This window comes from Pogoniulus pusillus, chromosome 8, assembly GCF_015220805.1.
Source record: "Pogoniulus pusillus isolate bPogPus1 chromosome 8, bPogPus1.pri, whole genome shotgun sequence".
Classification (NCBI taxonomy): domain Eukaryota; kingdom Metazoa; phylum Chordata; class Aves; order Piciformes; family Lybiidae; genus Pogoniulus; species Pogoniulus pusillus.
Genome location: NC_087271.1, coordinates 1,972,432 through 1,986,686, shown reverse-complemented (window position 1 = coordinate 1,986,686; position 14,255 = coordinate 1,972,432). Strand labels below are relative to the sequence as shown.

At 45.0% G+C, this 14,255-nt stretch overlaps 1 long non-coding RNA gene across 1 annotated transcript in view; it reads right to left on the bottom strand.

Moving 5' to 3' along the window:
* Positions 1-1,135: 1,135 nt before the first annotated feature.
* The window catches only part of LOC135177259 (uncharacterized), a 97,721-nt gene continuing 84,601 nt past the window's right edge, over positions 1,136-14,255 (bottom strand). The window contains exon 5 of the long non-coding RNA XR_010303004.1: positions 1,136-1,214. This is a non-coding gene — a long non-coding RNA (uncharacterized LOC135177259). The remainder of the gene's footprint in view (positions 1,215-14,255) is intronic.

The following is a 14,255-nucleotide window of genomic DNA, read 5'->3' as shown; positions in this document are numbered from 1 at the left end:
CCTTAGTCTGCAGGGATGAGGTTACATAACAATTAACCCAAGGATTCCCATTCCTCACAGCAGAGAATCAGAGAATCATAGAGTCATAGAATGGTTTGGGTTGGAAAGGAACTCCAAAGGTCATCTAGTACAACCCTCCTGCACTCAGCACTGACATCCTCTACTAGAGTAGAGTCTTGTTGAGCCTGACCTTGAATATCTCCAAGGTTGGGGCCCCAACTACCTCCCTGAGCAACCTGTTGCTGTGTTCCACCACCCTCATGTCACAGAACTTGTTCATAACATCCAGTCTAAATCTTTTCTAGTTTGAAGCCATTGTCCCTTATCCTATCACTGCAGGCCTTTAAAAACAGTCGTCCCCTCAGCCTTCTTGTAGGCCCCTTCAGGTGCTGGAACTGTTTCCCACAACCAAGACACAGCTTATTAGCTTAGTCCCACATTTTTCCCTACATTATGGAAGGTCAGAGGGATTGCAACAGTTTTGCAGATCCTGGTTTTCACAGATTCATCAAATACCAGGTGGGAAGGGACCTCAAGGATCACTGAGTAGAACCTTTCAGTTTGCTCTCAAACTGCAGTCTTTCCAGGTGTGTTTGCACAACAGCAGTGCAGAATCTGCTTCTGTCAGACAGCTTCAGTCTTCATGCTTTTTAAAGAAGAGAGGATAGTGCTGACAGGGACATTTCCAAGGAGTTTTCCTCTGGTTCATTTTAAATGTTCACATTCTGAAAGGATTTCAGCATTTCTACAGGGCTCATCATTATACCATGACAGATGCAAAGGGAAGGAATATGAGAAGACTGCAGGAGAGGTCAGAATTCATGGATATGATGAGAAAGGCCCAGGAAAAGAACATGAAAGCTCGTGACAGGGTATTAGAAAGCATGGCAAGGACTAACCTCTCCTGGTGAATAAGCATTTACAGAGCTAAACTATTAGTAAACTACTAACCAGGCAGAAATGAAAGACCTTCACTTCTGAGTGGATTATTACACCTCTTCCTCTTCCTCGTTTTGGGACTTAGAACCTGTATTTCAGAAAGTGAAGCCATGGTTTTGAAACCTCTAATACACAATTTGCTGAACACCAGTGGCTATTTCTACACCAGCTTAACCAGACACACAGCACTTACATGGTTCTGAAGATCTGAGGATGGAACCAGACTCTTCTTTTTGTCTGACCACACTAGGAATTCTCCTGTGCTTGCCTTGTGCCTGAAAAGATACAGAGGAGCTATTCAACAAAATAATCACATGGAAATAGAGAGAACATGCAGAGAGTTCAGTTTCTTACAAGAATCTCCTTTATTTTAGAGGAGAAATTGTGATGGTTGTATGATTTTAATGTTTATACAAAGCTAGTAACAGGTAGAATAACTGAACAAGTCATTCCACAAGACTGAACACAATCCTAGACACAATTTAACTGAATTCCTGTTTCCATATGACCCATTTTCTCGTGGCAGCAGACAGTTCAGTCTTTTGAAAAATCAAAATGAGTGTTCAAAATGGCAAAGGATGGACTTTAGCTAAGACATGAAACCAAAGCAGCTTTGGAACAAGCCACCCCAAAGCTAGAGCTCAAGTCTTCTGCTTGCTGCCAGCCAAAGCAACAACTCATCCAACCCGGAGACAGAGACTCTTCCAACAAATTGAGTAGTTCATAGATTCACAGAACAGTTTAGATTGGAAGAGACTTTAAAGATCATCTAGTTCCAGCCTCCCTGCCATGGTTAAGGACATCTTCTCTGAGATCAGGTTGCTCAATGTCTCCTCCAGCCTGGCCTGGAGCACCTCCAGGAAGGGCATATCCACAACCTCCCTGGGCAACCTGTGCCAGTGTCTCACTGTAAAGAATGTCTTCCTATTCTCCAGTCTAAATCTGCCTTCCTTAAACTTCAATCCATCCCCTCTCACTCTATCACTACAAGTCCCCAGAGCCTTCCTTCCTCCAGGCTGAACAGCCCCAACTCTCTCAGCCTGTCCCCATAGGGTAAGGTTCTCCAGTCCTCTGATCGCCTTTGTGGTCTCCTCTGCACCCACTCCACCAGTTCCATGTCCTTTTTATGCTGGAGACACCAGAATTTGACATTGGATCAGGTGAGGTCTAAAGAGAGCAGAGCAGAGGGGCAGAATCACCTCCCTCATCCTGCTGGTCACACTTCTCTGGATGCAGCCCAGCACAAGTTTGCCTTCTGGGCTGCCAGCAACCATTGCCGGCTCGTGGTGAGTTTTTCATCAGCTGACACCCTCAAGTCCTTCTCCTCAAGGCTGCTCTTAAGCCACTCTTCACCCAGCCTGTATTTGTGCTTGAGATTATTCCAAGCCAGCTGTAGGACCTTACACATGGCCTTGTTGAACTTCATGAGGTTGGCTTGGGCCCATCTCCCAAGCCTGTCCAAGTCCCTCTGGATGCCATCCCTTTCTCCCAGTGTGTCAACAGGACTACACAGCTTGGTGTCACCTGCAAACTAGCTGAGAGTGCCTGAAATTCTTTGTAGTAATCAGCCACATTTAACACAGTAACAAATGAGATGAGTGTGGAGGGGCCAAGATGAATGTGCAAGTAGGAAAGAAATGCAACATGGGTTGGAGGCTTGTCTAAGCTTTTGGATTTCTGTAGGCAAAGGAATGTCTTCCATCACATCCTGTCTTGTTTTCATGACCATTTTGCAGTTCCCCAATTTTAACCAGCTAAAAATGAAGCACCCCTCTACTTGGCACGTGATGGCAGGATACTCTATGCTGATGAGATATCCTCTGCCAGTTTAGAGAGCTCTGTCGTCCTTCTTCCATCTGTGGTTGTAAACATGAACAAACATTTGACCAAAAAAAAAGTGAAAGGCAATCTGCAGCAGGCAGCTATGGGCAAATCTGCCTTCAAGAAGTTTCTTTCCTGCTCCAAGTCAAAGCCTGATTTGCTCCCTGAAGTAAGCCCCATGCCTCACCCAACACTTGATCAGTTTAAATCCCTGCTGTAGCCATTGTAAGTGCCCTAATACATTGGATAAATTCACTTTTTTTCAAGGGTCTCCTGAACTCTTCCTGGCAATTAATTTAAGATCCAAATACCTTCAAAGATGTCCAACAGAACCTCACCTTTGTGGCCTCACCACAAAGATCCTGAAATTCCTTTGTGTTAAGCCCAGACAAGCCACTCTGAAAATGGAGACAGGTGTCCACGGGAGGGACATAAAGTCAAGAATTCCCCGTGCTCTCCCAGCTGGCTGGTAAGCTCCATGCCCACCAGCTCCTGCCACAGATCTCAGCTGCAGAGGTTTGCATTTGGCTAGTTGCTTTTCCTTACTGGGCTCCATGGAGCTGCACCCATCAGCCACTGATCCTGTGGGAGCCCAACTTCTAATTAACTCTGGGAACCAGCTTCTGGCCAGAGAGAAGTGCTTCTGGGGAGAGTGAAGGAAGAAGGAAGTGGGAGCAGAGGCAGCAGGGACATTAATCCTAGAAGATGTGCTACTGGGGAGAAGGGTTTTAAGGCTGGGGGAAGAGGTGGAACAAGTCTAAAGAGAATGTGGGAGGACATGGGAAAGAAACTCAGAGAACTCCTGATATAGATCCTTACGTCAGTGTAATCAGCAAAGGATCATGCAATAAGCCAGCAATGAAACCATGGCTTGAGCAATGATTTTTGTCACCAATGAAATCCTGCAGGGAGCACTCATTGAGCTCTAGCCTGGGTGTTTCATTCTTAGGGGCACAGGCAGCTAATGAGCTGAGGGGAAATGATTTATGAGGACAGAGATAAATGCTCCTGGCTAGCTTAAACAAGGAAGGGCAGGCATAGCAGACTACCAAGAGCCATAGGAACAAATTCAAGCAGTGTGAGGAACTGTTTTGAACAGCAGGTTCAACCTCCTAAGACTGAGGTGCAGTGGCTTATGATTGACTTGCCTGAAGAGCTGACCTTTGAGCTTGAAGAGCTGTGACCAGCCTGGGCACAGCATGAGCAAATGAAAGGCAAGGAACAATTCTGTGCTGCTGGACAGGTAAAGGGATTATTCACATGTGTCCCTTGTTCAAAGAAGCTCCACGTTTCCACCACTGGAGAAGCTATCTGCAATGCTCAGCAAGGTACAGGAGCTGGAGACAGCATTCTGGAGACAAACCCCAACTGCTTTTCCCATTAGATTTCTGTACTAGCAGCAATTACCAGCCTCAGATAACCAGGACAGTTTCAGATTGATTGTACAAAGGAAGAAGTCACTGAGTTGCTGTTGCAAAGCAATAAGCACACAAGATCACTCACAGCTAGAAAGACCACAAGCATTGCACTACAATTAACATCCAATTTAGCCTGCACTCAGGATTAAGTGTTAAAACTGCACCGTATCTACTGCTCCCTTCAGCCCCTGAAATAGCTCTTAATTGGACGTGAGCATTGTTCTGAGCTGAGCACCTGCAGGAGGGATAAGATCCAGCTCAAGGTCATGTTTCAGGGAGATAAATATTTCAGTAGGAGGCCTGGGGGATGTGCCTGATGCTCCATATGGGGAAGAGAGATGCTGGGGCTATACTGAGCAGGAATGCAAAGGAAAGGGAAGAAATGCAAGATAAAAAGCAAGGGAAGCAAGATCCAACAGAAAGGACTTCTGCATTTTGTTTCACAGCATGGCATTGCAGTTGTGGCAGGGTCAGGCTACAACTAGCAAGGTAGAACCCCTCAGATTGCAAAATTCCTGCTAATTAAAGGAGATTACAGGTAAAGGGGAGAAAAGGGCTCCTACAGTCTGGAATTGTGGCATGGGGGAAGGGAAAGGAAAACTAAACCAAGTGCACAGGCACAGGAAACATGCAGCCCTATGATACTTTCTATCTCCCCCTTTCCTGGCAGATGTCTCCTTCCCAGTCCCAGTGAGTTGTTTTGTACACTAAGGAGGACAAAGCAAACTGCTTCCTTACTTCTTCCTGCCCTGATTGAGACACAGCATCACTAATGTGGGGTGTTGCTTAACTTAATTCCCATTCAGCCCTGACTCCTGAGAAACAATCCCAGTGCTGGTGTCCCGTGACAAGAAAGAAGAGACTGACTTACTCCTTGGACCCAGTATGAAGAAAGAAAGTGAATTCCCTACAAAGACTCCAAGAATCATACAAGACTTCATAGTGGCTTCAGGATGCAAAAGTGAGAGATGGGGGGAGGGGAAAGAAGTAGGAACCATGTAAGGCTCCTATGGTGAGGAGGGGACTGAGAGAAACCTAGGAAAGCTGGGAGAGGCATCTGTTTTGGCTGAGCATTATGAGGTGGGTCAGTTTGAACATGCATAGAATGAAACACAGAGCCACAGTGTCCTAAAGAGAAGAGATGGATTTAAGAATTGTCTAAAACCAGACTGCAATTTGTCTCCCATCTTAAGGCTAGAAAAGAGCTGACCATCCTAGAGGAAATTCCACCCAATGGCAGAACACTTCAAAGCATTTTGGAGACTTAGCAATTGGTTAAGGAGAAATTCAGATCCCAGAAAAACCAAACCCCGAAGAAGCTGAGGAATTCCTTTTGTCAAAGGTTTACAAGCAGGGCAACAAAGTATTGAGGAAGAAAAGCTTTGTAATGAAACCTTTAACCTGAGATTCAGGTTCTGCCTGTCACCTCAGCTTAATGCCTGGAACACACTGGCAAGGAGAGGGGCCTGATGCATCGCTTAAAGGTACACCATACAATGTACCACTTCCTAACCCAGGGCATGCTGTCAGGAGGCTCTGGTGGGAACAGCTGACTGCCCATGCAGCAGAGTCATTCTTCTGCTGAGTATAACAAAGTTCAGGTAGTGCCATGGCAGGCAAAATTCTGCCAGGGAGAGATTTGGAGGCTATTGTGTCTGTTCCTGTGTGGAGGAAGGAAAGTATTTTTCACCTTCCAGACTTGTTTGGGGCTTTTTCATCTCTTTTAATTTTTTTTTTTTAAGGAAAATCTTACTCAGGAAGCTAAAACAATTCCCTGAACAGAGCCATGGAGACTGTAAACTTTGCCTGCCCCAAAGAAGCCTTTGCTGTTGTACAATGTTTTCCAGTGAGCAAGACCCCTTCTGCCCTTCGCTTCATTAGCTTTCTCATTACTAAAAACTGAGGTAGGACACACAGGAAAGAAAGAAAGAAAGAAAGAAAGAAAGAAAGAAAGAAAGAAAGAAAGAAAGAAAGAAAGAAAGAAAGAAAGAAAGAAAGAAAGAAAGAAAGAAAGAAAGAGAGAAAGAGAGAGAGAAAGAGAGAAAGAAAGAGAGAGAGAGAGAAAGAGAGAGAGAAAGAGAGAAAGAGAGAGAGAAAGAGAGAGAGAAAGAGAGAGAGAAAGAAAGGGAGAAAGGGAGAAAGGGAGAAAGGGAGAAAGGGAGAAAGGGAGAAAGAGAGAGAGAAAGAGAGAAAGAGAGAAAGAGAGAAAGAGAGAAAGAGAGAAAGAAAGAAAGAAAGAAAGAAAGAAAGAAAGAAAGAAAGAAAGAAAGAAAGAAAGAAAGAAAGAAAGAAAGAAAGAAAGAAAGAAAGAAAGAAAGAAAGAAAGAAAGAAAGAAAGAAAGAAAGAAAGAAAGAAAGAAAGAAAGAAAGAAAGGAAGGAAGAAAACAACCCTTAGTGTGAATCTTGATTTTCTCTGGGATCCTTTTTTTTGGGATGTTTATGGCATCTCATAAAATTGCTTGAAACATGCCTGCTGTATTTTTAATTGTCATTTTAAATGCCAACCCCCAGAAGCCTTGCTTCTATTGTATGTGAACACAGCATCTGCTTATGTTCAAACCCTCAGGCACTTGAAAGAGCTCCACTGTACACAGAGGAGGTTGTTCATTTGGGGTTTACAGTTTTTGCCCGTGTAGAAGGAGCTCTAATGTCCTGAGAACATAAATGTAGGTTCATAAGCACGGAGCAAGATCACAGCTGGACTCTACCTGAGCCCTGGCTCGTGTTTCAGCAGCGGCATGGAGTGACAAAGCAGCTTATTTCACAGTTGAGTTTACAAGAGCTGCAAGGGGAACAGCACATACTAGACTGGCTGACGTAAGGCCCAGGTGAGTGCATGTTACAGGTCCACCTCTGTGCCTGCTCCACTGGGAATAGCAGCCTCTGCCAGCCAGACTGAGGAGCTGTCACTGCCGTAGCCCTAGAGGTACCTGCTCAGAACCCTGGTGTGTTAGTAAAGGTGGCAGCTGCCATAACAGACTTCTGTGTAGGCTACAAACTTGGGGTCTTTTTATCGAGTCCAGTGAGTTTTGTAGCAAGCCCTCAATGTTCTGTCTCAGAGAACAAACCATTACAGAGCACTCGTAGGTGAATTTGCTTTTTCCTTGCAAGGATTAAACAGGAGCAGCTGCACTCATAGGTGAATTTGCTTTTTCCTTGCAAGGATTAAGAAGGAGCAGCTCATAATTTCCTTTAAATGCATCTACAATTCACTAAGTTTTATTATGGGCTTCAAACCTACGGCATATATATCTTTATATTCAGTTCCAATCTGCTCCCTACAGGTGCTCTGAAACTCACATTTCATGCTTAGATGTGATTGACCATGAAAGTCACAGGGCAATACGTGTTCCTTGAGTAAAGATGTAGACAAGTACCTGGCCAATGTTCATTTTTCACATTAAGTTTGCTGTAAATAATCTTACAAGCAATTTTGCCACTTCCTTTCTGTAGGAATCTCTGCAAGGAGGTCAGCACAGCGCGGCTCGCAGAAAGCCAACACCTAGTATTTATGAACAGAAAGGAAGTCAATTGATGTCAGTGTTTGATTCAATAGTGCAGGATTTATTTTGTGCAGACTAAGAAGAGAGGGCAAGGTCCCTCCTCTAGTCTGGCCATACTACCAAACAAGGAAAACTCTGCTGAGTTCAGACTACAGACAAGGGGTCAAGGAAAGAGACATTTCAGCTCTCAGTGTGCATCCCAGCCAGCCAGCCCTGCAATAGCTGGCATTATTTGTAACATGTATGGCCAAGAAATAGGTGGAGAAATGAAGCCATGCAGGTAAGGGAACACTCCTTTTTTTTTGAGCAATCACCATTTTTTGCAATGCCATGTACAGAGGTCACTTAGGGTTTTCCTTCCCTTGAAGTCCAGGCTTCCTGAGAGGAAGGACAGCTGAAATACAGGAACAAGTGGCTGTACACCATTTCCACCAGTGTAGGAAATATTCCTCATGGACATGGGCTTAGAAACCACATCTGAACCTTCAGACTTCCTGAGGTAGGGTAGGAAGGCATTGCAGAGAGATCTAGACAGGTCCAGTTGATAGGGTGAGGTCAGTGGGATGAGCTTTAACGAGGCCAAGTGCCAGGTCCTGCGCTTTCGTCACAAGCCCAAGCAACGCTCCAGGCTTTGGGAAGAGTGACTGGAAAGCAGCCTGGTTGAAAAGGATCTGGGGGTGCTTGTGGAAAGGTGACTGAATCCATGGTCAGTGTGTTCAGCAGTGTGCCCAGGTGGCCAAGAAGGTAAACAGCATCTTGGACTGGATCAAAACCAGTGTGGCCAGCAGGAGCAGAGCAGCAACGGTGCCCCTGTGCTTGACCCTAGTGAGGCCACAACTTGAGTAGTGGGTTCAGTTCTGGACACCACGGGATAGGAAAGACATTGAGGTGCTGGAGCATGTCCAGAGAAGAGCAATGAGGCTGGTGAGGGGTTTGGAGGGCATCTTGTGAGGAGAGGCTGAGGGAGATGAGGTCGTTTAGTCTGGAGAAGAGAAGGCTCTCCACAACTACCTGAAAGGAGGTCAGAGTGAGGCTGGTGTTGGTCTCTTCTCCCAAAGTAACAGGCAACAGGATGACAGGAAATGAGTTTAAGTTGTGCCAGAGGATGTTTAGAATGGACACTAGGAAAAACTTCTTTACTGTGAGAGTGGTGAGGGGTTGGAATACAGTAAAAACTGCTCCCATACCCTTAAATCTGCCTTCAGTCTGTAGGTTGCAACACAAGTGGGAAACAGAAGGAAACGTTTCAGCTAACAAAGTGCACTGGGCTAGCACCAAGCTTTTGCTTAGAAAGCTGTTCATAACAAATGATGACCACAGGATCACTGCAAGATCATTAGAGGACTCAGAGACTGAAGAGTTCCTGGTTCATCTGTTTGAGACCTGGAAAACACAGTGCCACGTATCAGCAACCAACACCAGCAATCAACTTTTATGAGTGTTGAAAGAACAGGAGGAAATGTCCAAATCCAGGCTGCTGGGCTGGGCTGTTCTGTGACCTAAATCCTGGCCAAAGAGAAGAACATCTGCCCTTCACTAGATCACCACTGATTAAAAGCTAGTTCTTCTCCAGTTCTAGGGCTCTTATCATGGAACCACAGAATGTTAGGGGTTGGAAAAGACCTCCAGAGGTTGCTGAATCCAAACCCCCTGCCAGAGTAGGATCATCTAGGGCAGGCCGCACAGGAAGGCATGCAGGTGGGTTTTGAAAGTCTCCAGTTCATCAGTCAGTCTGGGTTGTATTGCAGATGGCTGTGAAGGCTCTCAAAGGGTTAATGGGACCCTAGAGATAATAAAAACATTATGCAGCTGTGTAGGTGCTGGGAAGATGAATATAGGTTGATTTTTACAAACCTATGTGGAGTGAGTCATAATTCGCACCTTGCGTCACTCAATAAATGGGTCTTTTGAAAGTCAACCCACTGTGAATGGGCTGCTAGCTCTCTAAAAAACAAGAACCCAGCTCTCCTGCCCACAGGCTGATGAGCTGCAGGATCAAAACACTCTTCTCTCTAGGTTACAATGTGATGGCAATAGTAAGGTCCAAATAAACAACAACCTATTTCTGAGCTTGCCACATCTCTTGTAAAAGGTCAAAAGGTTTTGATGGAAACAACTCTTCTTCTTCTTCCATGAAACTATTTAATTCTTAATCATAAATGTCTATTAATCTCCTTGTTGCTTCTGCTGTGCCTGCAATGCTGCCCTTTTGTTTTTTCATATATATGCTTCACATCAGTATGTCAAGGGAAACCTTGGAAGTTTAGCTAAGTAACACTTGCTTTTGTGCATTTCAACCCTAAGCGCCTGCGTGAAGGCAGCTTTTCTGTTCTGTAGTCACCCAGGGGGAAGCAAAGCAAGGAGAGAGGAGGTCTCCATGTTCACAAGGACCTCAGCAGCGAGGAGACAGAATAATCATCTTTTGTTGAACACGAAAATAACACAAAAGCAAAGTAAACAGTGGCCTTTTGTTCTGAAGAAGAAAGGCAGGGCTTTAATAGTCTTTAAACGAGATAGAAAATTTCCATCCAAATGGAACCATGGAGTAGGTAGACACATTACAACCTTTTGGAGTTCAGTGATTAAATTTAATACTGTGCCAAACAGTGATTAGTTGATGAAGGGCGTTCATAAACAGAACAGAAACAAGGGAAGTGTGGCTCCAGTACAGCACTGGGCTGCCAGTGCAGTTTGGTGTTCAGCTTTCTACTTTAATAACAGGGTCAAATGAAAGAAAGAAAAAAAGCACACTTTAATTTGATTTATTTCCCTAAGGAAACCCAGTGCAATTGTAAACACAGGCTGCCTGCTGCATAGCACTCAAACTTCAGCACTCAGGGTCAAAGCCAAGGAGAGGGTCTGGGTACCAAGTGAAGCACAGAAAGGTATCCTTTTCAATAGCATTTTTCCACCTCACTGACTCAATCCCAAAGTACTGCTCCATGTGAATCCCATTAATAAGCACTGAATTCTCCCAGCTCACTGTGTAGGTAAAGCAGCATCCTAATTCTGGCTTCTCGATTCCAGCCTGAGCTGGGTGCCTATGTCCTGTATGGATCTTTTCCATTAGTGCAGTAAAATCCCCTGTTGAGACCAATGAGATGCACTGTCCTTAACACCATACCTGTGTGACTAACAATCCAGCAGAACAGGAACACAAATGCTTTTTAACTTCTCTATGTTCTCTCCTAAACCTATCCCAGCCAGGCAGCAAGAGTGTGGTGGCCAGAGAAGTCAGCAGCAATACATCAGCCACAGCACACAGGTAGACCAAGTCAACTTCAGCCAACAGTCAGTGGCTTTGCAGAGGACAAGCAAGATCATGCCCTGGTTTTACCAAGGGAAAAATTAGTCCCTGAAGTCTGAGAAGTCACCTTAGAAGGAAATTAAATTTTCACTTCAGTTTCTGTTAAATGAACTGCTCCAATCCATCCCAACATCTTAAGCATCAGCATCTGAAGTCTCAGGTAATCTAAGGCTAATGTAAGTCTCAGAAAGAATAAGTAAAACTCAACTGAGATATATGTGCAGGAGAAGACATGATGACCCTTTTCTTCCTCTTCTGTCATCACCTATTCCTACAGCCCAAGCAAATGCCATCACCATTTTGATTTGAAATAAAACTTCTTACTTTAAAATCTGTTTTGGACCAGATCTCTTCTCAGCCACATTAGTACAAATCTGCTGCCTTCCCATGGACTTTCTCCAGTTCTACTCTGGAGCAAGCAAGATCTGAATCTTATTTTGGTGATAAATTGGAGGGTTATGCTAAAGGTCAACACTGGTGCCAAACACAGGTTTTGGTGAATTCTATTTATGGGCAAAGGAATTTACCCTTAGAATTTATTACAAAAGCCACATGAGTTTTATTGTTGGGTTTTTTTTAATGACAACTTCTAGATAATGTTTCAAGTGCTTTGCTCATTATTTCAAACCCATTCATTAATTAGAATCAGAATGGTTTAGGTTGGAAGGGACCTCAAAGCTCAGCCAGATCCAACCCCCTGTCATAGGCAGGGACACCTCCCACTAGGACAGGTCGCTCAAGACCTCATCCAATCTGACCTTGAAGATCACATTGGGTGATTCTGTGCTCCACAATCTCCCTGGGCAACCTGTGCCAGTGTCTCACCACCCTCAGCCTGTGCCAGTATCTCACCACCCTCACTGCAAAGAACCCTTTCCTAACATCCAGTTTGAATCTCCCCTCTGTCAGCTAAAATTAATCACCAAGGATGTGTGCTAAAGTAGCTGCAGATTTCAGAACAAGAAAATGAACCCCCAAAACTCAAGGAAGAACTATCTTGGAGTCTCTAAGTAACACTTTAAAGCTGCTATCAGAATCCTCCATCACAACTTCCCTGCCTGTCAGAGGGCCTGGGAGCTTTTCTCATCAAGGGGAGAAGCAACTGATTTGTACCTTAGAAAAACTTCTGAGTCTTTCTTTGCCTGTGATGTGTGTTCCAGGTGGTGGCAAGAGGTAAATCCTAGAGGCTTTCTCCACAATGATCAAATGCCAAGAACCAGAGCAGTTTACCACAGCAGCAGCAGCAGCTCCTAAAGCCTCTACAATGACAGCTTTAACTAGAAATGTACAAGGGTTTATACACTGCCAATCTGAGCTAGACCATTTTGGCAAAGAGTCTGTCTGCCTACCAAGGGTGGGGTAGTTTTTACTATCTATATAATGACTTCCTACTGCAAATGGGTCAGGTAATTCAAACAAGGAGCCAAAACTGCCTTTGCTGGAGTCTGGTGGAAGTCTGGCCTGTGGGTAAACATATCCCTTAGCTACGGAGTGCACATCCTCCATCATGTGATGTCTCAGCCATTTCCTGGTGCTGCCACTCCAACAAATACTTCACTTTATCTCCCTCAGATTCTAGCATCGGCAGTTTCACCACTGAGGTTGCTGTTGTTGCACTTCCTGGTGTCAGTGCCCTGCTGTGAGCTGGAAAAATACCTCCCGAAAGAAACAGCCAAGCACTTGAACGACACCAGAGGCTCCCTCTTTCTCTGCCTCTGTTGTAGCACACCAGGCACTCATCCAGTTGGTTGCTTTTGCTTGTCCAGCTCCAAACCAAATGATTCAGCCTGCACAAACAATCAGGTTTTAATCCAAACCTGCAGCAGCAGATCATCTCCCTGCATGTGCTCAGAGTACTGCATGGCTTTCCCTCTACCTGAGCTTGGATGCCTTACGTTCAAGCACATGCATTGTGCTGGCTCTGGGATCTGGAGTGGGGTACAATGGATTGTGTGGTGGGGTCTGGGGTGGTAAATCCCAACCTCAGCAATATTGCAGAGGTGCTGTCTTGCACCATGGTTAAGAAATAACTCATTTCTGCTTGAAATATTAAGAAGAAAGGTATGAAGCAATCTGAAAGGTTAAGAAATAACTACTTAGTTCCTGCAGGCATTATGGATGGCACAGGCTACCCTGTCCAGTGGCAAACCTCACTTCTGCACACAGCAGCCTCCCTATCAGGCTGCACAGCAGTCCGGAAGAGAGAGCTGCTGGGAAAGGACACACAAGTTCTTGAAAGGATCCTGTAAGTATTTGGAATGCAGCTGCTTGCCAAAAAAGTAGCTGTGTGGCTTTGCACACCATACATGTTTTGGGCAACTCTGCTCACAGTGGGCCAATTCACTAAACTGCCTAGCTCTGGAAGGGAGCAGAAGCTTTGACAAGCTTTGCAGGGAATAACAACTCTTCCCAAGGCAAAGCTATGCTGGCAGACTACAGCTGAACCACAAGGCCAGAGGTCCTGAGCAGCGAGCAGGAGATGTCACCATGTTTCATAACTCCATCCTTTAGCGGAAACCAAGTCAGTGAAACAAAAAAGCAACAGGCTCCAGTGGGCTCTGGATTAAACTGATCTCTTCTGGGGAACAGCTTCATGAATCCTGGCAGTTTGAAGCAGCTCTTTGAAAGGGACATTTCTGAGGATGAACAAGCTGCTCCACAGATGCATAATGTTATCACAAGAAGTTTTTGTTTGACTAGCTCTCAAAACAGCACACTTCTGCACAGAGCAAATGAACTTCAATACTGGTGCTAAATGTAGATGAAAATTAACACTGTAGCCATGTGTCACTTAGAAGTACTCTGTTTTGATCTTCACCAAGTTATCCCAGTTGCTTTGCCCCATAAAGTTAACCACAAAGGCAGTAACAAATGAGTCAGAAGGCGAAGCTGACTCGAAGGGAAGGCATAAATGCCTCTGGAGAGCACAGCAAACAGGAGGCACAAAGGGTGCAGCAGGGACTGGGCTAAAGACACAACACTTGTCCATGAAACTTCCCATTTGGCTCGAGCTCCTACAAAGGTAAAGGCCTCTTGCTAGGCCTGGAACACCTGATCTCATGGACCAAAGCCTGACCTGGACAGACATTAGCTACAAGATGCAAGCTCTGAGCCGGAGGGCGGCCCACAGGCTCCAGTACTTCTACACAGCAGCTTTCAAAAGAGTTTCCAAGGGGCTTGCACAAAAAGTCCTTTCAAAAGTGCCCCATAAAATACACCTGAAGAAAGACCGTTAGGAGGAGGCTCGGCATAGCTCTGCTCTCTTC